The 23,378-nt window shown below is 42.0% G+C and overlaps 2 protein-coding genes across 3 annotated transcripts in view; one reads left to right on the top strand and one right to left on the bottom strand.

Annotated features, from left to right (window-relative positions):
* Window positions 1–23,378, top strand: part of SEC24D (SEC24 homolog D, COPII component) — a 232,051-nt gene that overhangs the window by 100,046 nt on the left and 108,627 nt on the right. Inside the window, exon 7 of the mRNA XM_075420895.1 lies at window positions 14,540–14,682. The gene's annotated coding sequence lies outside the window, so the exon portion shown is untranslated. The remainder of the gene's footprint in view (window positions 1–14,539; window positions 14,683–23,378) is intronic.
* SYNPO2 (synaptopodin 2) overlaps window positions 1–23,378 on the bottom strand; it is a 98,996-nt gene that overhangs the window by 40,090 nt on the left and 35,528 nt on the right. The window lies entirely within an intron of this gene.

Raw genomic sequence — 23,378 nt, 5'->3', positions numbered from 1 at the left:
CCCGCATCATGGTTTGGAAGCTAAGTCATGAGTGCAACTTGTAGGCTGTATGCTTAAAATGGTGAGAGAATCTGAAGAAAAAAAGAAAAAAAACCCCAAAACCCTACTAAAAGCATAATAAAATTGCACCTTGTTTTACTGGTTGATAAATCTAGGCTTGTTGAAGTTAGCATGTACTTTTGTGTTATTAATGTCTATATGAACATGTCATTCAGCTCTTGAACTCACTCTGGGTTTTCAAGCACATGGAATTAGTACCCATGCAACAGTTTATTATGCATTAAATCTGTCTGTACAACAGATAGCTTTCTGTTACATGGTTAACATAGAATAACTCCAGAATAACAATGCTGTCTTCAGCAAGAAAGGAAAAGTTTTCACAACTATTACCTTGCCAGCTCTTCCACATATTTTAAGCAATGTTTTGAACACTTCATTTGTCTAAAATTCATCTCTTTAATACTGTGTTTGTGAAGGTCATTAGTGACGCACGGGTATAGGAAATCATGACATGCTTCAGATAGACAGCTGGAAAAAACTAAGGTCAGAAAGTATCTCGTTATCAGACCTTGTGCCCATACATGAGGAAAACTGAATTACCTTTGTGTTCTTCGTTTCCTCTTTGAATATGTATATAACGAGGAAGTAGTTGTCAGTAGACAGTAAGATAGAGATGAGCAGACAGGAAAGAGTCATGAGGGTGATGGAGCACTGGAACAGGCTGCCCAGGGAGGTTGTGGAGTCTCCTTCTCTGGAGATATTCAAGACACCCCTGGACAAGGCCCTGTGCAGCCTGCTGTAGGTGACCCTGCTTTGGCAGGGGGGTTGGACTAGATGACCCACAGAGGTCCCTTCCAACCTCTACCATTCTGTGATTCTGTGAAAGGTAAGCTGAGCCACTGGCAGATTTAACTGAGTAATGGTAGCACAGTTTAGGAGGGCCTTAAGAGGTTTTCAAAACCATATAATTAGGAAATGCTTTTGCCTAGAACACCAGTCTAGGCTTTGTGTCCACATAAATTCATTGGAAACACCAGGTTCTGGTCTAAACTGAAAGCCCACCATTTTTGGCAGGCCAGAGCTCAAGCTTAGGGATGAAATTTTAAGCAAACTGGATTATATACTACTGAGATAACACAGTGTCATAGTGTGGAGTTTGAGTGGGATGACTTCTGTGTAGGAGTATTCTGTATACAGACTCTCAAAATCTTTGATGGCTGTATACATTTTACTCTTATAAAGGGTTGCTTTAGAGCTGGTATACAAAATTCTAGTCTGTTTTCATTAGGCATGCCTATATTTGAATATGAGTCTACTGCACAATATGGTTCAAGCTATTTGCATCTGTGCTATCTGGAGCTGAGTTTGCAACAAGCTGATACCAGTTGCCATCCTCTCTATACTGAATTTCTCCACCAGACAAGCCAGTTTTCTTCAGACTCGGTCACAGTAAAAGCCACAGTGTAAAACCTTCACACAGGGCAAATTCATCAAGAGTGTGAGATCCAACCCCTCCCTAGCTCCTCTGAATGCATGGGCATACAGTAGGGACCCTTGCCCCTAGAACATGTTAGATGCTAAAGCTGGAGTGCTGTGACTTTAGCTAGTATAAGTACAGACAGTATAAGTGTAGTAGGATATAGTTTTCTGTGTTTTACCTTTGAAGTCACTGTGTCCCATTCTTTTGGGACCGTATGTAGAGTTTGCACAGTAAGACTAATGAGACCACGCAAATGTCTGTTAATTAATTGGGTTAAACAAAAATGCTTCTAAGCTATCTCATGAATACTTTTCCTGAGAGGAAGCTTTGAATAATGAAGTATCTTTGGCTTGTAAGGTAAGCACAGAATTATTTCCTGTCACCAAATTCTTCCCAGTAGCAGGATAATGATATTGGGAATTTGGCAGTTCAGCACACTCTTTTCTGCTTCTTGTCTTAAGGGAAGGCTCCTAGACACATCTGCTGTTGTAGAAATGGCTTTCATGTGTCTATAAAGCTAATTGTATTCCTAAATGGGCTTTAAAATGAGAAAATACAACATTAGAGAGATCAAAGAAGAAATGAGTTAATATGTTCAGACATATTTTTGTTACTTAATCTTCTTTAGTGTCTGATGCAGTTCTCGAGCTGTTGGATTAAATCAAAATAGTCTTTCCAGAAGGTGAGGTAGGATGTTACTCTCTGAGTTCATGGGAGTGCTACCTTTGATTATCACCAAGATCATCATTAGCAAAGCTGAACATTAAGTGGTATAATATTATGGTAGTTTATGGCAAAATATGTGATATAGGATGTTAAGCTACATAAAGTGAAGGTACTTTTTAACTTTAAAACCCATTGATCTAGTTGCCCCAAAGGTTTTGGCTTTACTTACTAACTCACACCTAGAGCAAAACTTTAATCATGGTTTACTCATGTAAAAGTTCATGGGACATTCTTGCAGAGGGGTGATGGTACTGTCTGGTTACTGGTTTACTTATTGTTTAACTCTGTCTCCAGTCAGTTCTCCTATTGCACTGTACGTGTGAAATCACACTTTTTGAGCACACTGGTTCAGTTTGGTAACTGTCGTCTCCTCCTTCCCATAATGTTCACTTCATAGTATATTCAACAAATGCAGTTTGGTACAACTTCTTACGCATGCTGTTGTGGGAGGCTTAACGAACATGTTTGACCATTTGTATATTGACAGAGCACTTGTGCCATTTGGAACCAGAGAGCAGGCTGATCTCAGGGAAAAGAAAAGCCTGATCAAATTCCCAAAAGCTTTGCCTAATGTACTAGTGTATCATCTTGCTAGTGGTTGCCTTTCTCTGGCAGAAATCCAAAGTTAGCAGCTGAAGAAGAGATGAGATAATGACCTCTGAAATATTGATCTGGTATGCTGGCGACGCAGCAAATTTCCCAATAGTGAGCTTGGGTACAGCACTTAAAGTTTGTTATTCATTTTGTACAACACATCTAGTGCATAGCCTGGCTATGGATTATCCTTTTTGGGGTGTACTACTGAATACTTGTAATTGATGTGTCAAAACTAAAATTGTGTGCTGATTTTCGTTTTTTACTAGTACTGTTGGTGAATTGGTGAACACATGACAAGGAGAGGAATGATGCCGTTGCCTCTCAGTAGTGTGGCTGTGCATTGTCTATTCTATTTCCATTCCCCTTTTCCTCTTGCCCAGCTGGAATAGTGGCTGGCCATATGCTTCCTGGCTTATTTTTAAATCCTAAACAAATTTGATCTCTCCATTGTAGCTACATTTTCATTTCTTCTTTCTCAGTGCCTCCTGTGCAGAGAGATAACTGAATTGTCAGTGCTTCTTTGGGACTGAGAAAATAATGCATCTTTACTGAGCGCTTTCATATATAGGTAGCATCAAAAGTCTTTTAAATACAGTATAGCTTACGGCCTGGAGAAAAGAATTTCTATGATAAGGTTAAGGGAGAATAACTAGAGAATACAAATGTCTATGTTATCTGCTACTGAATAGTTCGAGGCAACATTGGAAGTACAACGATAGACAGTCCTTGCGGTAAGCATATCCACTGCCGAATGTTGGGCTGAACTCCTCCTGTCACTGTTACAGCAGGGGAACCGCTATATCCTTGCACTATTAGTACGGTCTAAAGACCATGCACTAGCTGTTTCCAGCAGAAAAAGTGGCACATTTCTTATACCAAAATTGCAATCAAAGGACAGGTAAATGAAAGGTAAAAAGCAAAAACTGCCATCTGAAAGCACTTCTCTTTTGGTAGTGCTAGAAGAATAGTAGGGTATATGCACACTGTTACCAGGAGAACAGCATGTCTAGCCTAGACATGTGGCTGCTGGTAGAAAGCAGCAAAAGTATGTGAGAAGTAACTGAAAACTTAAGCACTTTCAGACCTGCAATTCAGTTTCTTAAAAAAACAAAAAGAGAAAAAAAAAAAAAAAGACCGGATTCTTTTGCTGTTCCTCCCCATAAATGAGAGGGAAGGGGGAAAAGTGGCAATATGCTTCCTCTTTGTTTAACTGTGAGATACGTGATATGAGGTATTTTTCAGTCCGTTCTGTTGAGTTTGTGTCACATCGTGCAGTGCTCTAAAACAAAGAGGTATGGGCTAGCTGCAGAACGAGAAAGTGGGATAGCTGTATGAGGAAGATACTGAACAGGTATGCCTGAACCATGCCAGCAACGGCCGTCCTCTAGGAAGAGGAGTTGCAGGTCCTTGGAGGAAAATGGAGGAAAACAGGAGGCAGGAACAGCAGGTGGGGTGCTGGAGTCGGGAAACTGTCTTCAGCATTAAAATACATTCATATGGCTTTTGCAGTAAACTAGAACAAACTGAATACATACTGTTAAGTGGTTTAGCAAGTGACCTGTTCTAAATTTCTCAGACAATATCTGTGGTGCCATGGCGAGTCCTTTAGAAAAAGCATGTTACATCAACATGATTACAAGTTTCCCTGACAGGGTTAATCTTGTTGGGAGAGAACTCAAATACGCAATATTCCATAACCATTAGTTGCCTATTCTTGATTCTTTGAGTCACCATACTGACTCTTCCATTGATATAGTCAGAGCTGATATCAGAACATATAATTATTTGTGTTTATCCTTTTAAACCATGGACACAACACTTGATTTTTCTAGGCCTCTGACACAGAGCGTCATGTTCTAACTTAATGAAAATCAATATTAGCTATCCAGAGGCCTTTGGAGACTGCTTTCCAGACTTCCAGATGTAACTTGAAGAGCAAAAGCTCTTACTGCTTTTGAGGCATAGCCATGTGAGAAATGTGCTGATGTGGACATGTTTTCAGTTACAGGTGGCAGTGTGGAACTGAGGTTCCAGACTTAGACCAGGATTGGAGGAACAGCCCAAACTCTGGCATTTTTGCTGTGATGAGTAAGGATGTCAGGTGGAATAGCACTGTTCTTGGAGTGAGTTATGCTGGCAGAGCCCTAGGGCCTGATGTGGGGTTAGTAAGCACGCCTACTCTTTGCTGCATTTCAGTCGTGGAAACTACAATAATGGGAAGACAACTGTGTGGATCCAGGCTATGCTATTTTGGGTAATAGTTTGTGCTTTTAAGCTGTGAGATCAGTTAGGATAAAATTTGCTCTGGCTTATTTATCCATGCTGGAGGTTGGATGGGCCATTGCTCAGTCTGTACTGGAGTTGGGGTTATAGGCTCCAGAACCAAGGCTACAACTGGCACTAGCACAGATGCTGCAGTCAATGCTGACAGGCCAGCTTACATCTCTGGTTAAGGCAGAATTGTTGCCAAGTTGAGAACACATTCAGTATGAGTTCTTCTGACTCGAGGGCAGTTTGAGTGTTTCAGTGCTACTTGTTGCTTCTAACTCACTCCTGTAATTCTGGGCAGAATCACAGAATCACAGAATCACAGAATAGTAGGGGTTGGAAGGGACCTCTGCGGGTCATCTAGTCCAACCCCCCTGACGAAGCAGGGTCACCTACAGCAGGCTGCACAGGACCTTGTCCAGGCGGGTCTTGAATATCTCCAGAGAAGGAGACTCCACAACCTCCCTGGGCAGCCTGTTCCAGTGCTCCGTCACCCTCGGAGGGAAGAAGTTCTTCCTCATGTTCAGACGGAACTTCCTGTGCTTCAGTTTGTGCCCATTGCCCCTTGTCCTGTCACTGGGCACCCCTGAAAAGAGCTTGGCCCCATCCTCCTGACACCCACCCTTCAGATATTTGTAGGCATTTATAAGGTCCCCTCGCAGCCTTCTCTTCTTCAGGCTGAACAAGCCCATTTCCCTCTACGTCTCCTCGTAGGGGAGATGCTCCAGTCCCCTCACCATCCTCGTAGCCCTCCGCTGGACTCTCTCCAGTAGCTCTTCATCTTTCTTGAACTGGGGAGCCCAGAACTGGACAGCGTACTCCAGATGAGGCCTCACCAGGGCAGTGTAGAGGGGAAGGAGAACCTCCCTCGTCCTGCTGGCCACACTCTTCTTGATGCACCCCAGGATCCCATTGGCTTTCTTGGCAGCCAGGGCACACTGCTGGCTCATGGTCAACCTGTCGTCCACCAGGACACCCAGGTCCCTCTCTGCAGAGCTGCTCTCCAGCAGGTCCACCCCAAGCCTGTACTGGTGCATGAGGTTGTTCCTCCCCAGGTGCAGGACCCTGCATTTGGCTTTGTTGAACCTCATCAGGTTCCTCTCTGCCCAGCTTTCCAGCCTATCCAGGTCACGCTGAATGGCAGCACATCCTTCTGGTGTATCTACCACACCTCCCAGTTTGGTGTCGTCAGCACACTTGCTGATGGTACATTCTAACTCTTCATCCAGGTCATTGATGAAGAAGTTAAACAAGACTGGGCCCAGTACTGACCCCTGGGGGACACCACTTGTTACCAGCCTCCAACTAGACTCAGCGCCGCTGATGACAACCCTCTGAGTTCTGCCATTCAGCCAGTTCTCTATCCACTTCACCGACCGCTCATCCAGCCCACACTTCCTCAGCTTCCCTAGGAGGGTATCATGGGAGACTGTGTCGAAAGCCTTGCTGAAGTCAAGGTAGACAACATCCACGGCTCTCCCTTCGTCTACCCAGCCAGTCATGTCATTGTAGAAAGCTATCAGATTGGTCAGGCATGATTTCCCCTTGGTGAATCCATGCTGGCTACTCCTGATAACCTTCTTCCACTTGCTTCATGATGGCCTCCAGGATAAGCTGCTCCATCACCTTTCCCGGGATGGAGGTGAGGCTGACCAGCCTGTAGTTCCCTGGGTCCTCCTTCTTGCCCTTTTTGAAGATTGGAGTGACATTGGCCTTTCTCCAGTCCTCGGGCACCTCTCCTGTCCTCCAGGACCTCTCAAAGATGATGGAGAGTGGCTCAGCAATGACATCCGCCAGCTCCCTCAGCACTCGTGGGTGCATTCCATCGGGGCCCATCGATTTGTGGACGTCCAGATCACTTAAGCGATCCCTCACACAGTCCTCCTCGACCAAGGGAAAGCTGTCCTCTTTGTAGGCTTCTTCTCTTACCTCTGGGGCCTGGGATTCCTGAGGGCCAGTCTTAGCACTGAAGACTGAAGCAAAGAAGGCATTCAGTAGCTCTGCCTTCTCCGCATCCTCCGTCACCAGGACACCCGCCTCATACAGCAGCGGCCCCACATTGTCCCTAGCCTTCCTTTTGCTGCTGATGTAGTTGAAGAAGCCCTTCTTGTTGTTTTTGACATCCCTTGACAGCTTCAATTCCAGGTGAGCCTTGGCCTTCCTCGTCGCATCCCTGCATGCTCTCACCACGTTTCTGTACTCTTCCCAAGTGGCCTGTCCCTCTTTCCACATTCCATGGACCTTTCTCTTCTGCCTGATCTCCGCTAGAAGCTCCTTGTTTAACCATGCAGGTCTCCTGCCTCCTTTGCTAAATTTCTTTCTCAGGGGGATGCATTGCTCCTGTGCATGGAAGAAGTGTTGTTTAAAGAGCGACCAGCACTTTAAAGGCAAAGGGACAGAAGAGCAGAGCAGTGTTCATACTGAGCAAGCTTGCATTCAGCCATCATTAAATGGGTCCTAAGTTTAACAGGTCGTTCCTTGCTCTGCCTGGACAGCTCTGGGCTTTTGTCGAGTTTGAAGTTGTCCAAAGTTTGTCTCAGGAAAGCTGAGGCAGGCTTGTGAGTTTCAGGTGCAACTAGTCTTCCTGTACCTCAGATATGTAAAATAAGCTACATAATCTAGGATTAACTAATTTCTGAGAAGTTTACAAATGAGGTTTGAGATAGATTTGCAAGTCCCAGCTATGACTGGTTACAGAGCGTGCAGAGCCATTAGGCTGAGTCTGATAATTCAGTTTTCTGCGACGACAACATTGAGCTGCTCTTTGGCACAGACCTGAGCAATAGCAGAGGGTGCATCATCCCAGGAACACCACTGGGAGTTTCAGACCACTTTTGGCATCTTCCTTGCTATGGGTCAAATGTAGCAAGGAAGAGAAGAGAGTCTATTTGAATAAGAGAATAGACTGTATTACCAGATGGAAAGTTACTCAGCACAGTGATGAGAACGGTGCTGAGATGTGAAAATCTTTCTGTCTTGGTGGGAGAATAGTGATTTTGGAGGGAAAGAGTTTGCTGGAGGTCTTTGTATTTCCCTCAGTTTAGTCCAAATTATGTTTGTGTAATTTGATGGTTTGGCCTGTGACCTGCCTTTCAGACTAAGCAATGCTGGGGTGGGAGGACACGCACACACAAGTGATGTTTGGGTTTTTTGGGGTGGCAGGGGTTGGGGGATGACTGGCTTCTTCGTTACTGACATTGGTATGGCTATAAATCCATCCTACTAGCAGGCAAATGAGCCACTCAGCTACCAGTGTGCACTTTGTCAAACCCACTCATTCCCAGCTTCATATCCTGTATCAATTAATCTTTCCTGTGTGGCTCCCCTGTCTCATTTTCACTTCATTGGTCATCTGCCCAAATTCTCCTGAAGTGAGGGGACAGAGAACAGGCAGGAAGGGAAAGTAGGGAGGGAGAAAGGTTCTCATTACAAATCTGGATATAAGCAAAACTACTCCAGTGGCAGTTAAAATGAAATCGTTATTCACTCTCCTCAGTCCATTCCCTGAAATGGTATTGTTTATGACAATCCCTTAACATTACGTCATGAGTTTGCAAATATACAACCATGCCATATGATCATCCTTCCAAAAGGAATAGCAAAGGCAGCAAGAAGGAACAAATGCCGTCTTGCAGGTTTCTGTTTCAGTGAGGGCTGTAGCTATCACTGTCAGTGATGTCAAGGTTATACTGAAATGTGTGCCCAATGATGTATTTCTTGCTACTTGCCTCACTGCTGAGGCAGCAGTTCAGTCAACACCAGAAGGATCATGAAGAGGTAACTAGAAGCTTTGCCTCACTCCCAATGGAGAAAGCAGTGGCACTGTGTTTATTATGAGAGCTTTCTGTGTGTACAACGCTCAGCAGACTTGGGCCAGATCTCAAATGACAGGGTAGGGGGGCTTTGGGGACTGCATTAGCACAAATGAGTCAGATTGTTCAAAGAAACCAAGTAACACAAGCATCTGGTAAATGCAGCATCTAGATAATAGACGTTAAACAGTTACTGTTGTAAACAAATGAAGTTCACAAATGAAGTGGCCAATGCCTAATCTTCAAAGCAAAGCACAAATCTCCAAGTCATTGGAGAAGTATGAATCAAACAGTGGCCCAAACTCAGCTGAGAGCTCAACACAGGGACTGAGTTCCAGCTCCTGTTACTTGCCGTCATCTTTAGCTGGACTGTTCAACTAAGTAAAACTTACAGTTAGACAAAAGAAAATGGTCCACTATGAAAGCTGGTAGCTTTATTTACCAGAATTTCACATTAAACTCCACCATGCTGCTTTCTGTTGAACTATTTCTTTCACTTCTCAAAATAAGTCAGCTAGACTCAAGGTTCTCTACTTCCCTGGAAAGTTCTCTTCTGACCAAATTTCAGAATTGCTCATTTCACTGTTTCACCCAAATTTCACTATTCCCTGATGTGTCTCTACTTGCCTGGTTCCTCATGTCTTAGACAGTTTATGGACAAATTTATATTGGCTAGTGGCTTTAGCCATGAAATAGAGTTTCAGACAAATTTCCCAGGACTCACTATTTAAACAAAGAAACAAACAAAAAAAGCATGCAAACTCCATTACCAGTCTTCTAATTTACTTAGCATCCCTCATGCTTAGGGTGTGATGTTTTGAAACAACCTTTTAAAACCGAGGGCAATATCAGACCAACCCATCTTGGTGCTTAGAAAGAAAAGCTCTGCCAAACCTGGTGAATGTTTTGTGAACACCAGTACATAGGTTCACGTAGAAGCCTTCCAGCGTCGCCTGGCTGCTGTCCTGGACAACTCTTTTTTTGCGACTCATCGGAGAATTTGAATGTTCAGCAGCCCCACCTTTCCCTGGTGGCTTAAAAAAGGCTGGCCAGGAAAGCAGCAATGATGGCTCAGAGGGCGGATGTGCACCATGGACGTGCATCCCTACCAGGGCAGGCCGGTGGTCTACTTCTCGTTTGCTCTCCCAACAGAGAAGACAAGGATTCTGTGCTTGTGCTGGAGGCCCTAATGAGGGGGGAAATGGTGGCTGGAGACTCTCAAGAGATGTTTCTGAAGCCTCCAGGGAACTGGGAGACAAAAGTATTCCCTCTGTGGGCTTTGCCACTCACCTGGTAACAACACTGAGCAAGTTATTTAGACCTGTGCTTTTAATCAAACAATTAAAGCCTATAATCTGCCATGACGATTTCCTTATCTGAATCTCAATTTTTTTTAGGCTTAGAATATATTCAGAATTTAACTTAATTTGACCAAACTTTAAAATGGTTATAGCTGAATTGATGCAAACCGTCAGGTAAAATTCTTCCTTTTTTTTCAGTGGCTTAGTCTGAAATGACTTTAACTGAAGACAATTATAAAATAAATAGGAATAAGTATGTCTGTTGCAAAGATTTACTTTGTCACCCCCTCAGTCCTTTCTTGTGTAGGCATTCCTTGAACCCATTCGCCAATTTGTGCGTGTTTCATAAAACTGACATGGAGCTTACTATTCATGAGCTGCCATTCAGCTCTTCAGTAAAATACTGTTTAAGGCTATCTATCAGAATTCCAGTGTGGGGCCAGCCAGAGTGAAAATGAAGTATCTTGCAAGTAAAGCGTGAGATGTGCCCTGGAAATGAAGGCTGAAAGATTCTTTCTGCAGGTAGGCTAGATTCAGATACCCGTTTTCTCCAGGTAGGCTAGAATCAGATACCCATCTCCTCATTTGGATTTTAAGATCAGTAGTCACTCATATTTGTTAATTTGGAAATAACAGCACTTTCAACTTCATGTTAAATATGCTTCCAGGGGAATATTACACTGGTGGAAGAATAACTTTTTCTGGCATGGCAAATGGATAGTTGTAGTCAGAACATTGAGGAAATGCTGTTTTACTCAGACTGTAACCTTGGAAGCTGAGCCAGATTTTTGGCTCCAATGTCAATCGCCCGTCTGTGGCTGTTGCCACTGCACAGTTGTGTCTCAGCAAGTCTGACACTGAGGTGCTGAGCTCTTTTTAATACTCCTGGACTTAGTGCCATGAAGAATTAGACCTCCTACTCTTACAGTCTCCGATTTAGGCGTGCTGTCAGAGATGGCTTTTTCTGTCCCTGACTTCAGTAAGAGCAAGTTGTCAGCATCTTCAAAAGCTGGACCAAGAGGATTTGTGTTCCCCCTGCCCTTTCCTTTCTGTGTATTCTCAAGAGGAATGTCTGCCTGAGAGCTGGAAAAACTGCTACCCTGATGTGCGAGATTTCTGTTTGTTTGTTTTCGTCTGTCCTGTCCTCAGCGCAAGTGTCGGGCTCAGCTCAGAGTATCTTGCCCCGTCAGGCAGTCTGAGAAAGGCTGGCAGTTGGGGGGGGGGGGCAGGGGGGGCAAGAAAGGGTGTCATTTTTGCAAAGCTGTAAATCCAGCACCTTTTGCCAGTGCTGCATTCTTTTTTTATGGCTCGTTTCTAAGAAGCTCTTGCTGCAACAGCGCTGGCTGCAAACAAAATCTCATTTACCCAAAGTTCATGACAGGACAGGCCGTGCATTTTGCACATTTGTGGGGCGCTTGTAAAGGAAATAGAGAGCGCGCTTTCCAAAAGCTTCAGCTTGAAATGCAACAGTTTCCATGCTGCCTGGAGCGTCAATGTCAGAGAGATTTCTATTTTTAGAGAGAGATTCTACTCAAAGAGCTATATAAGGCTGTGCTGGGGAGGCCATTACTTTTTTATAATATACGAGAATACTTGTTACTCAGTGGGGGAGAAAAATTCTGTGTAAAACTGGAAAACACAAAAATACTCTGACTTGGATAGTTTTTTGGGGGTGGGAGGGAACTGAGATGAGAACTGAACACCCAGTATTTGATTTTTAATATTCTAATTTCTCTCAAGTTCTTGAAACAATAACTTTAGCCATTAAAAATGCCAGCTCTTTATCATGAGCGGTGATACAAGAGGGAAGCGATGGTTCCAAGCGCAGTTTGGTGCCAAAATACAACTTACTGTGCTAACTGGTGATAACACTGGGAAAACCCAGCAAATTACTGTCATGTCCTTCATGGGAAACTAGGTAAAACGTGTTGTTAACAGGCTCAGTCTTTCCAACTACAGTTTTCTTAGTTATCCTGAGTACAAAGTGCACCTAAACTGATTGGGTGCTGCAGAAACACAATCAGAGTGGCCAGGGGGCATAAGAATAGCGGTCAGAGCTAGAGGCAGAAGAACGGAGCAGTGTCTGAGATGCTGGCTTGCGAGGGAGCCTTCTTGTGAAGCCTGCTTTTTCCTCACATAGAATCATCCAGCAAGCACATAACTCTGTAACCCTTAATCCCTGGATTTGTGTGAATAGACAGGAAAAAGGTCTGAACAGAATTGGTTAAACCTTTAGTTAAATAGTTAAAAGTTCTCAAGTAACATTCTCAATGTTGTTTCTACTGCATTTTTCAGAGGAACTGTTTGGCTTCCAGGGAATAATTTGTCTATGAAGCAGAGGAGACTTTCTAGTCCGCTCAAACTTTCCGAGGCAGCCCAGGTAACACTGGTTTTAGCAGCTGTTGCCAATGTTAGCACTGAAGTTGGGGCCAATATATTTTTGCTTGAGTAAGGACTAGATGAGGCAACAGAGCTAAATTAAGGACACTGGGTCCATTTCTGCTGTAGTCTGACACGACTCCTGGGGGGAATTCTAAACCGGAGGCAGGACTGAACTGATGCTGGTCTTAACTTGCCTTGGGTTTGTCTGCTTCTGTTTTTCTCTTGTCTAGATAGCTTTACATACCCTGTTTGGCTTCAGGTGAATAAAATTATGAACAGCTAGAAAATCTGAACTAGGGGTAAACGCACACAGCAACTGGAAGTGATGTCTGCATTCCGGTAACATCAGGAAAGACAGCAGAAGGTAAGCCAGGGCAGACTAGTCAGTGGCGAAGCAGAAGCGCAGGCGGCAATCGCCGAGTAGTTTGAACCAGGGAAATTCCTGCGTCCGCCCAAGGCGCTGAACCAGGAATAGCAGGAGAATGAACACTCTCCGCTTTGACATTTGTTATTCAGAAGAAATAACATCGTGGAGATTGAAGTGTGCGTTTAGAATGCGTTTGAGTTCACTGACCCGCCAGTCCTGGCTTGTGACAAAAGGCGCGCGCAGCAGTGCGAGCATCCTGGGGGCTGCCGCTCCGGCCGAGCTGCCGGGCACCCCTTGGCAGGTTTACGGGCGAAACCGGCTTTGTAAGCTACCGATGCTGCTTCCGGACAGGAAGAGAACAGTTGCGGGCGTTTATGACGTAAGGGCCCGCACCCGGAGGAAGGGATTCGGGAAGGGATCCGGCGGGCGGGCGGGGGAGGGGCGCCCGCCGGCTCCCGCCGGCTCCCGCGCTTTTGGGCGTAGCAACACTGCCCTCTAGTGGCAGGCGGGCAGCACCGCGAGCGCTTCTTTTTCGGTGCGGACGTGGCGGGACAGCGCAGGGTTCCTCTGCCGCCAGGACAACGAGGAGCCCGACGGGAGCTGTAAGGGTTTTAAGATAACTGCAGGAATTGGGAGGGGTTAATCACGATGAGCGTTATGATAACTGCAGGAGTTGTAAGGGTTTAGTCACGACGAACTTAAAGAACGTGGGCATAACTCTACAGTGCGGTTCTGCTAAAGGCCTCTCGCGATGTTGTATTCGTTCCTGGAGTAGCACCATAAAACCCGGGTCCTCATACTTCCCAGTCTGTGTCGAAAAAACCAGCTCCGCTTTGAGCCGAAACTTCCTTCTCTCGCTCTCCTGTGAAGTGCCTTTCTGCCTTCCCTTGCCGCACCGAGAACGCACCCAAGGGATCTTCCCGTGGCAGTCCCCTCTTCCTTCCTCAATGTCATCTCTACTGCTGGCTTACTCTGCAGCCAAGGCATGTTCCTAATTTGATCCACGTCGCAGCTGTCTCGGCCAGGAATCGCAGGCTGCCTCTCCCCAGTTCCTGAACGGTTTCCTTCGGGGATTAAACAAATCTCGGCACTGTTTCCAGGACAAGTAACTGGTTGAGGCTTTAGAGGTTAATTCTGGCTTTTGTTAGCTGTGCATGCAGATGGCTGTGAACCTTATCCTTGTCATTTTCGTTAATAAACCTCACAATTTTACGATATTGAGAAGACATGTGTTAAAATGTTATACGTCCGGTCAGTCAGTTGTCTTAACATATTCTCTGTTAACTTTCTTACTGTGATTTCCACTCAGTCTCATGCTCTACTCATAAGATACTGTTCTACACTTGCATTTGTTTTCATTTGGTTAGCTGTCGTACAGAGGGTGATTAGAACTGGTAACTGCTAAATAAATAAAAACTTCCATTTAATGAACACTAGCTGTTTAATAATGACATAAATCTATGACATGCAGTGTTTCCATATGTAAAATGTAAACACCAATACATGAATAGACGAATGCCTAGTCCAAAGCAATAATAAAGGACTACAACTCCAAGGTTCACTTCTAGACCAGAGAAAGGTAAGCTCTCTTTTTGTTTGTTTGCAGCAAGGTATATAAACTTCCATCACTCGAGGTTTTTCCTCTACATCAGCTGGGTATGTTCAAGAAAAAAGCTGAAAGAGCTGGAAGCTAAGGAGATGTGACTTCTGACCTTAATTTTAGTCATCATCAATTGATCATCTAAAATGGTGAGTACAAGGATACATATGTGATCATTCAAATTGGCTTATCTTTCTACTTTATTTGCGAACTCTTATATTAACTTCAAAATTTCATTGAATACCATTAGAAACTGACTCTGCAATTTTTTTCTGTATTCTAATGTCTCTCTCTCATGTACCTCTGGATAAGCATGCTTCTGTTTTCAGCACATAGTGTTTTCCAGTCATGTCAGACAATAACATATTTTGCAAATTAAAAGAAAAAGAGTCTTAAAAGGATATAGTGAGGGAGGTGGAAAGCCCAAGCTGTTCTTTAAGACACTCTGAAAAAAGCGGCATCTTCTTGCTGAAATGCTGCTGTAGGAGACAAGTAAGATTAAGCAACACCATTATGCTGTAAACAAACACCATTGGTCTGTAGGTCGTGATTGTACCATGATTTCATCAGGCCTCCTCTAAACAGCTGAAGGTTAACTCTGCAGCACAAAATGCATAGTGTTGCAGAAAACAGCTGTATTGTGCATGTGTTTGTGTAAGCCTAAATTTAGTTAGGGATAAGGATTTGTTTAGAAAGCCACTAACTTCCAAAATATTTATAAACCTATTACTAGTCCTGGAGTCCTTTTGTGTAGCTGTTTTAGCAACATATTTGTCATAGTACTTGTTCTGAGAGTACAAAACAATAAGTGAACCACACTGGGTAAAGGAAATGAGACTGAGGGAAAATGCTAAATAATTATTTCTCTGTTACAGTCCCTCTAAGTTTGGAAGAAGCAACTGCCTAGGCAATGCTTGCATTCTTCTATTATTTATTCAATATTACGATATTTAAGGTACTAGGATGGTGGGAACAATGTAATGTGGGCAGACAAGCATTTAAAAAAAAAAAGAAAAACCTAAAAAACCAAACAAGGGTGGTGGTCAATATACAGTCACCAGTAAGAGCTGTGTATATCCTGTTGCCGAGAAAGTGAAGCTCAAAATCTTCCACAATCGCTCTGAATTAGTTAGCCCCAGTATCAGGGAAGACTACTCAGTTTTTATAAAGCTAGCCTTATAACTGTGTTATTCGAGCATCTTATACTTGATAGTCTTACTGTAACAGCTCTGTTTCATTTCTCAAGTATACATATTTTCAAAATTCTTGTCTCAGACTCAATAAAGATTTCTGATAATTTCTTGAATATTGTGAAAATTTCTTCTGAGAAGAGCTGATGAGACCTTTCCAGTTTGTATCCTGAATTATTTTCTATTCTATGTTTTTTTTCCCCCACCCCTCTCTCTTCCGATGTATGACTTCAATATTATCAATATTATCTTTAGTGATTACCTTTTGGTAATGTGTGTTTGTGTCTGATCGTATGTGTTTGTCATTAAAACTATGCATGTAAATATCATATAAGACAAGCACCAGGTAAATGTGGGAATTTCTGGCCTGTCACTCCACTATTCTTGCTTTCCTGTGATATGGAAAAAAATCATGATAAAAATTATATGGGATTATCATAAAGCATACATATAAAGCCATGGCAGACACTATTAGAATTGTACTTTAACTAGTTTAACTTCCAAAAGTTGGGGTGAACTTTTAAAGTATGGGAACCATTCTTTTCTTTTTAATATGGTGATCATATTCCTTTAAAGAAAAACTATACATCAGAACTGTACACACGCAGGATATATTGTTCTGTGATTTTACTGAAGAGTTCACGTTCATGTTCCGCCATGCAAATGCTAAATGTTTGGACAGGGCATCAGAATTTCCTTATATGGAGGAAGATATCTTTTGTTCTGAGAACTATTTTAGAAACCCTTCGGTAGCGTGTCAGCAGAAATAGCTGGCTGCTCTCTGTGTGGCACAAGCCTCTGGGTGGGGAGTTTCCTCTATATGTCTTCGAGAGCACCAAGATAATAATGGTAAGAATGGTTGTGTGTAGGTGATCATGGCCATGGTGGCTTTAGCCACAACAGAGTCACTATGTATGATAATATTTTTTTTTAAAAAGTGTCAGTATATAGATTTCCCTGTTAGAGGTCTGGATGCAAACCTCATGTATGCTGTAACTGACGGGAGGATGATAACTGATCTCGACTGGGCTCTTTAGGTGGACTTGTGTCAAAATAGAAAGTAGTTAAAGTAGCTGATGGTGATGAGGAAAATAGTTGAAACTGTCATTCACCAGCCACGTGTGCAGCTAAGACACAGGGTGATGTCTAGGGAAGAGGCCATGCATTTTACTAAGACAGTAAAAACAGTATCTGGAGAGGGAGGAAAGACTGATAGCTACCTAGCAGGGAATGGGTACTGTTCCATATGAGTGAGTACAGACCATTTTCCAAATACAGTCTGAACGTGGCTGCTAGAGAAGCAGCATCAGTGGGGAACTCTTACAGAATACAGCATATGATAGTAGCTTAAAATGAAATCTATTTTTACAAAAAATGCACAAAACCAACCCTCAGTGTAGAGTAGTTCCTGAGGATTATTAATTGGCTGGTGTTAGCTGCCTCTTGTCCTCATCAGTGTCTCTTGGCAAGTTACTGTGATCCCCAGAACACCTTAAGCTGCAGTGTGAGACTTCTTGTATATTTTGAACAGAGTGAGAAGTGCTCAAAAAGCTGCTGAACTGGGATTTGCATATTTGCAATGTGAAATTACACTGTTGGAATAGGCGTGATGATATTGTCACCAGCTGCTCTCTTGAGATAAAAATATACTTGCCATTTTCACCTTGTTACTGCCCTTGTTACTGTTGTTATACTTCTCATGAGCTCAATGACCTAAGTACCATTACATTATGTCATTATATCTTAAATACATCAAATATTTATATGCAAGTCACACTTTTTTTCAGTAAGGTCTATGCTGTGCTGAAAATCCCCCTGTATACTAAACACAGTTCAGAAACTGCGCTTTTACAATCTGGATCTGTGTATCATATTGATCACTATCAGAAGGCCGAAATATCTCTTCGAACAAGGTAGCTTAGGTATTAAAAGTAGGATGGTGGAACTCCATATTGCCATTCAACCTCAAGTTATATTACCTTATAGTAAGGTGAGATATTACACTGTTCTAGTGGGTTTTGGAGAGCTTGTCCAGAGCTAGAACATGTACTTTCCATTGTACTATTTGGACACATCCGATGTCTTGGTTTCAGTTGACATCTGATTAGTTGTCTAGGTACCTTTATAGTCAAAGATGACTAAACGTCACTTTAAGTAAGCACCCATGTTTCATCAAATCAATGTATTGGCTAGATCTGCATTTACTATTAGTTCTGAAGTCAGGGTGGGGTTTTAAACATTAAAAACGTTACTGATGATCCAAGACTCTACATGTCTCAATTCCTTAATAATTACTGGATTTTTTTTTTGCTCCTGTTAATTGGGCGCACACACATGCTGTGCCTGTTGTATAGAGCAGTATAATGCAGTTCAAACCTTTTACTTTAAAGAGATAATAACAAAGACCTTCACTCTAAATGCATTTTGTTTTAATGGAAAGCTTTACTACTGCTAGAAAGTTTAATTCTCCTTAAAAAGCAGGTGAGACTACTATTTTCTTTCTACAGGTTTTCCGAGTCAGTTTATGTTACAGTTGGCTTGTTGAGAGAACTTAAGTTGTTCCCTAATGGCTTTGCTCTCATCTCAAGCAGTAGAGGGCAGTGAATCCACTACACAGAAAAATAAAAATGTATGATCATAGGAACATTATTATTTTCTTTCCTTACAATCTCACTTCCTAGTCATTCTCTATCAGAAATGGCCATTGCAGGGCACATGCAAAGTAAATTACAAATCTGTGTAGGTATTGCGGTAATTTTTTTTACTTAATAGACCGAATACAGACATAATTAGATAAATTATGATTATTTTTTAAGTAACTGTTACTTGCAGACCAGAGTACTGTTTGCTGCCCTGCATATGTAGTTTAAAACTATCCTATGAATTTTCAGTTGTTGTCTTGATATGTTGCAAAAGGGAACAGAGAAACAAGGCAGAGGGAAGAAGAAAGGGAGATAAGGTGAAAATTAAAGCTCAGGGAAAGCAGTACTGAGGACACAAAAAAAATATATTACCTGCAGCTACAGTTCTGGATGGCTTTTTTGTATTTTTCCATGTCTGAATATTTTTTGACAGAAGTGAAATATGAACACTAAAAGCTGTTAAGTTAGGGTGAAGGGGGTTTAAAAAAAACCCAAAACCTAATAAATAAAAAAACAACAGAAAGCTTGGGACTTTTCCTTGTGAAAACACAGACATTCTCCCCAGAACTACAGAGTTTGATATTCACTGTTTCAAAGAGGAATATTTTTGGTATGAAATATTCAAGCAGCTATATAAAAAGCCATCATAAATAATTTCTGATGGAGGTATAGCACATTCATATTGCACATTAAAGGTGTTCAGTCAGTACCATTTTCACATTTTTTAATATGATTTTTACAGTCTCTTTAGACTAACAGTAAGAGTCAGAAGTTTGATCTAGCGGACACAGAAACATTTTATCGGTTTTTTTTTTCTTTTTTTGTCCTCACAAAGTCCATTCTCGTATAGCATTTTTTGTGCTTCTCTGTCTTCTGACATGTTATTTGATGTGGGGACATAAGGATTTTCACCATATGTCTCTAGGCAGGAAAAAATCCCCATGTGACTTAAAATTGGCTATTATCATTAATGACAGATTTCCTGTGAGTTTCTGTATTTCCTTACACAAAGCATACCACACTTTATTGCAACAAGATTCCATCTTTGATTAGAAAACTATTAATTTCGTGCTCATAGACACGAGGGAAGGCTTTTCTTACACGCCTTTCAAGGCATTTTGCATCATTGTCTGGCTGCACTTTGCAAGGTTAAATACTCTAGAAAATGGTATTTTTTTTTAGAAAAAGTAACATTCTACATTCAAAGAGTGTTATAGGCTTATGTCGTGGATCCCCTTCGATGATTTATTTCATTAATCATTCAGTGAAGCTGGAGTATGCATATAAAATTGGCTAATGGGAGCCCAGTGGATGTGGTTGTTGGCATTATAAAAGAGCCACATTCAAAATTATCTGGAAAACAGAAGACAAAAAGTGAAATGATATTATTAATTAGAGTAATGCAATCCATTCCACTTGGGAAAGAGAAATTGAATTCATAAAAACAAGAAGTATCTTACTGACACCAGTTCTGCTGCAAAGATTCTGAAGGATGTTTAGTGTGTTTCTGAAATAAATCAGGGAGGACTGAGGCAGGAGGTAGGTGGTTTTTATTGAGGGTTTTTCGTTGTTTGTTTGGGTTTTTTTTTCTTAAGGAAAGAGGGAAACATGATCCTGGGCCATATTAATAGGATAGCTCTGTCTGTAGAACATGGGAGGTAATTATTCATCTTTACTTGATGCTCTGAGTACTCTGTCAAGTTCAGAAAGAAGTGGGCAAATTGCAAAGGGTCCAAAGCAGATCAGCAAGTATGCTAAAAGAGTTAGAAAGCATGGGCTATGAGGAAGCTGTGGAGGAATTTAGTGTGTTCAGTCTTTCTCTTTTAGGGGAAACAAAAAACCAACTATAGAGATGGGAGGGAGGACTTAACCTCTGCACAGCAGGAAGCTATTATAAAGAAGGCAGTACAATTGTTTGTTCTTGTTTGTAGACTAAAACCAGCAAGAAATCAACTTTACAACAAAGAAAAGTTAAGCGTACATATTCAATATTTCTGAGTACAGTGAAAGACTTCACCAAAGTAGGGGTCCTGGAAACGCCTTGACTGAAGATTTTCGAAGAGTTTAAGTGAATTTTTGTCAGGAATTGCCTAGGCTTGTTTAATCCTCTGAGCTAGAAGCTGGTTTTCAGTGGCTCTTGAGTGAATTTTTACTCTGGCTAGAAGTCCTAATTCATGATGACTTGAGGTTTTGACAAAGTCCAATTGCAAGAGCTCATCTGTGTAGGTGATAGATATGGGTTGGTTTCAGCTCAAATCAGTGGAGCATGTAATCTCTCGAGATGCAAGCAGCCCCACACATCTATGATCAACGCTAGCAACCACCTAAATAGCCTAATGGGAAGGGGGGCAAAAAACATCCAGGAGACCAGTTTACAGTACCTTAGCGAATCTGTAGTTGCCACAGTAGCAGAAAAGGCACACACAAAAATGTCTTGAATTGCACTCTGAACACAGCCTTGTTTCATCTTAGACATACGTTTGAGAGAAAGAGTGACTATAACGTGAATCCTTGAAAACGACAGCCAAAGCAGGACCACTTTACCTCTGTGTCCGAGAAAACAGCATAATAGAAGATGAACACATTCCTTTCTAGAATGACTTAGCACACAGCTCCTTAGTCTTCATAAGGTCCAGACAGAATTTTTCAGAAGAGGGCAGCAGCCGCAGCAGGGAGTGTATGATACGATCTCTCCCACTTCCACAGTGCAGGAAGCTATATTCTGTGCTAGAGAGGATTCTGCAGTCAGCTTGAAAAGATTAGTCCACTTGCATTAGCAAGCCTGTTGGTGGCTATAACAAGGTCTGGTTATAAAAAATAAGACTCATATAGCTCCCGGTGCCTTTATCAGTACCTTTCATCTAGACTTATCTGGCAAAATTGATTTCAGATCTCTTTTGCTGTTGGGAATGTAATTACCATCTAAAGTACGGCTGACGTGAGTTAAGTGGCAGAATGATTCAATGAACAAGTGCTTCATTTCTTTCTTGACCCAAGTTCATATCTAATGTAGAGAATCTGGAGTGATTTTGACATCAGCCTAATCCCCGGTGATGCTTGTTCACCTTGCATTTGGAGAATACTTCAGCATTATGAGTCATCTCTACAGAAGTGGCCCTACACATTAAAAGAGCAGATCAAGACTGAAATATTGAGGAGAAAAAAGGCACAAACGCAAAAACTTTTGTGAAGTCTCTTCTTACTACTGTGTTTATGCAGTGAGATGTAAGAAGAAACCAAAATGCTACCTGGCATGGGTAGCATAAGGTCATTAACTATTTTATTTAGCACTGCTGTCAATTTACTCCATCAGTTACTGCATCTAGACTTGCTCTGGGAAGCATTGTGTCACAAGAGCAGCACTGGCTTGCTATTTAGGCAGTCTAGTACCAAAATGTCATGAGATTTTCTAAACAGCTAATGGCACTTGTAGGTAGTCATTGAGTATGTATAAACTATAGCTTTAGCTCTGAGGAACAAGTTCGGGAAAGCCGTTCAAGTACGTACAGATACATGTGGACTGTGAAATGCTAAGTTCTTTCCCCAAAATTAATTATGACTAATGTTGAGATTTATGCTTCATGCAGCTCTGTTCTGCAGGTTTTCTTTAAACTCCTGTTAGGGAAAGGTAACACAATCTAGGTATTTAGAAGAAGCATAGCACATAACAACAAGGGAGGGGGAGAATTTGCTACGCACAAGATACGTTCTTACAAGGCACCATACTGTCTTTTAACATTTGCTTGTAGTCCAGCTGGATATTTGTTACTAAAATGTCTTCTCGAAATCTCTTGTAATAAACCCACTAGAAACCAATCTTACTTTGATGGCTAACTTACTTAAATGAAGTTGGCTTAATTGTGTCAGTTGTCATTACAAAAACTGCAGCAGTTTCAAGCATGATGCATAAAAACTGAAACTGCTAATGCTTGAAGATACACCAAAAATAAGTGGTGGAGTGGAAACTCAGTTTCCTGGCCAATTCTGACAGCTTTTTTTTTTTTCTCTTTTCTTTCTAGGCAATTTCTTCTCTCCCTCTGGGCATGATAGTAGCTTTGCATTCAGGATATCACCTTCAGAAGACCCTAATTGTCTGTTCCTATCAGAGAATCCTCTTGCCCTGTGATTATTCTGAATTATTCCTTGCCTTATGGTACACTACAAAAACAGGAAATACCTGAAAGCATGCTATGCTGTATGGATTACATAGCGTTCATAGAGTTCATCTGCTCAAATTCAAATTCCCAGGGAGATGAGGAAATCACAAACAAAGTTTGACACACACAGGGCACTGGAGCTTGCTGTTACTGACTGTTACTGTTAATGATCTCCATCAGGTTCAAGGCCCTTAGACTTCTTTCTTCTATAACCTTGCCACTCATTTTTCTGTAACTCAAAATTCATGATGACCCATGCCAGCCACCTGACTTTCTGCAAATATTTTTGTTTCTTGCCAAAATGTACAAAATGGCAATTACTCAGTCATTTTTCAGTAACTATTTCTACTCAGCGACAGGGGGAGGGAGAAGGGGTTGCTTTTACCCCAAATTCTAGGCACAATTATGTAATTGAGATTTCTGAGCTCCTCTCTTCCCACACTATTTTTCAACTTGAGCTCAGAAAATTATTCCAGTCTCAAATGCTGTGTCTCACAAGAAACAAATACTGGCTGAAGAGGTTGCCCACACCCTCTGTAATTCTGCAGTTCCTAGCATAACTGTCGCTGGAGCTCCTTCTAGAGATGATTTTCCACCATGGAGAAAAATTTTAAAGGTATAGGAAAGGGTGCTAGCTTTGTTCTTTATTTCTGTGGGAAATGGGGGAGTGCATGAGGATAACAGCATCTCATTTTTTTCCATCGATCCCTACATGCAACATGCACGTATCCTGGCCTTGCAGAAGCAAGCGAGTAAGTTATGAGAGCAATGTAATGAAGGCAGTCACCTTATCATCAAAGGTGGAATAAGTTGGTATGCAGAAACTTTTCCATTCAAAGTACTAAGAATTTTGAAT

The sequence above is a fragment of the Opisthocomus hoazin genome, chromosome 5 (genome assembly GCF_030867145.1).
Source record: "Opisthocomus hoazin isolate bOpiHoa1 chromosome 5, bOpiHoa1.hap1, whole genome shotgun sequence".
In the NCBI taxonomy this organism is placed as follows: domain Eukaryota; kingdom Metazoa; phylum Chordata; class Aves; order Opisthocomiformes; family Opisthocomidae; genus Opisthocomus; species Opisthocomus hoazin.
Note: the sequence above shows the minus strand (reverse complement) of the source record. Positions and strands in the feature narration are given on the sequence as shown.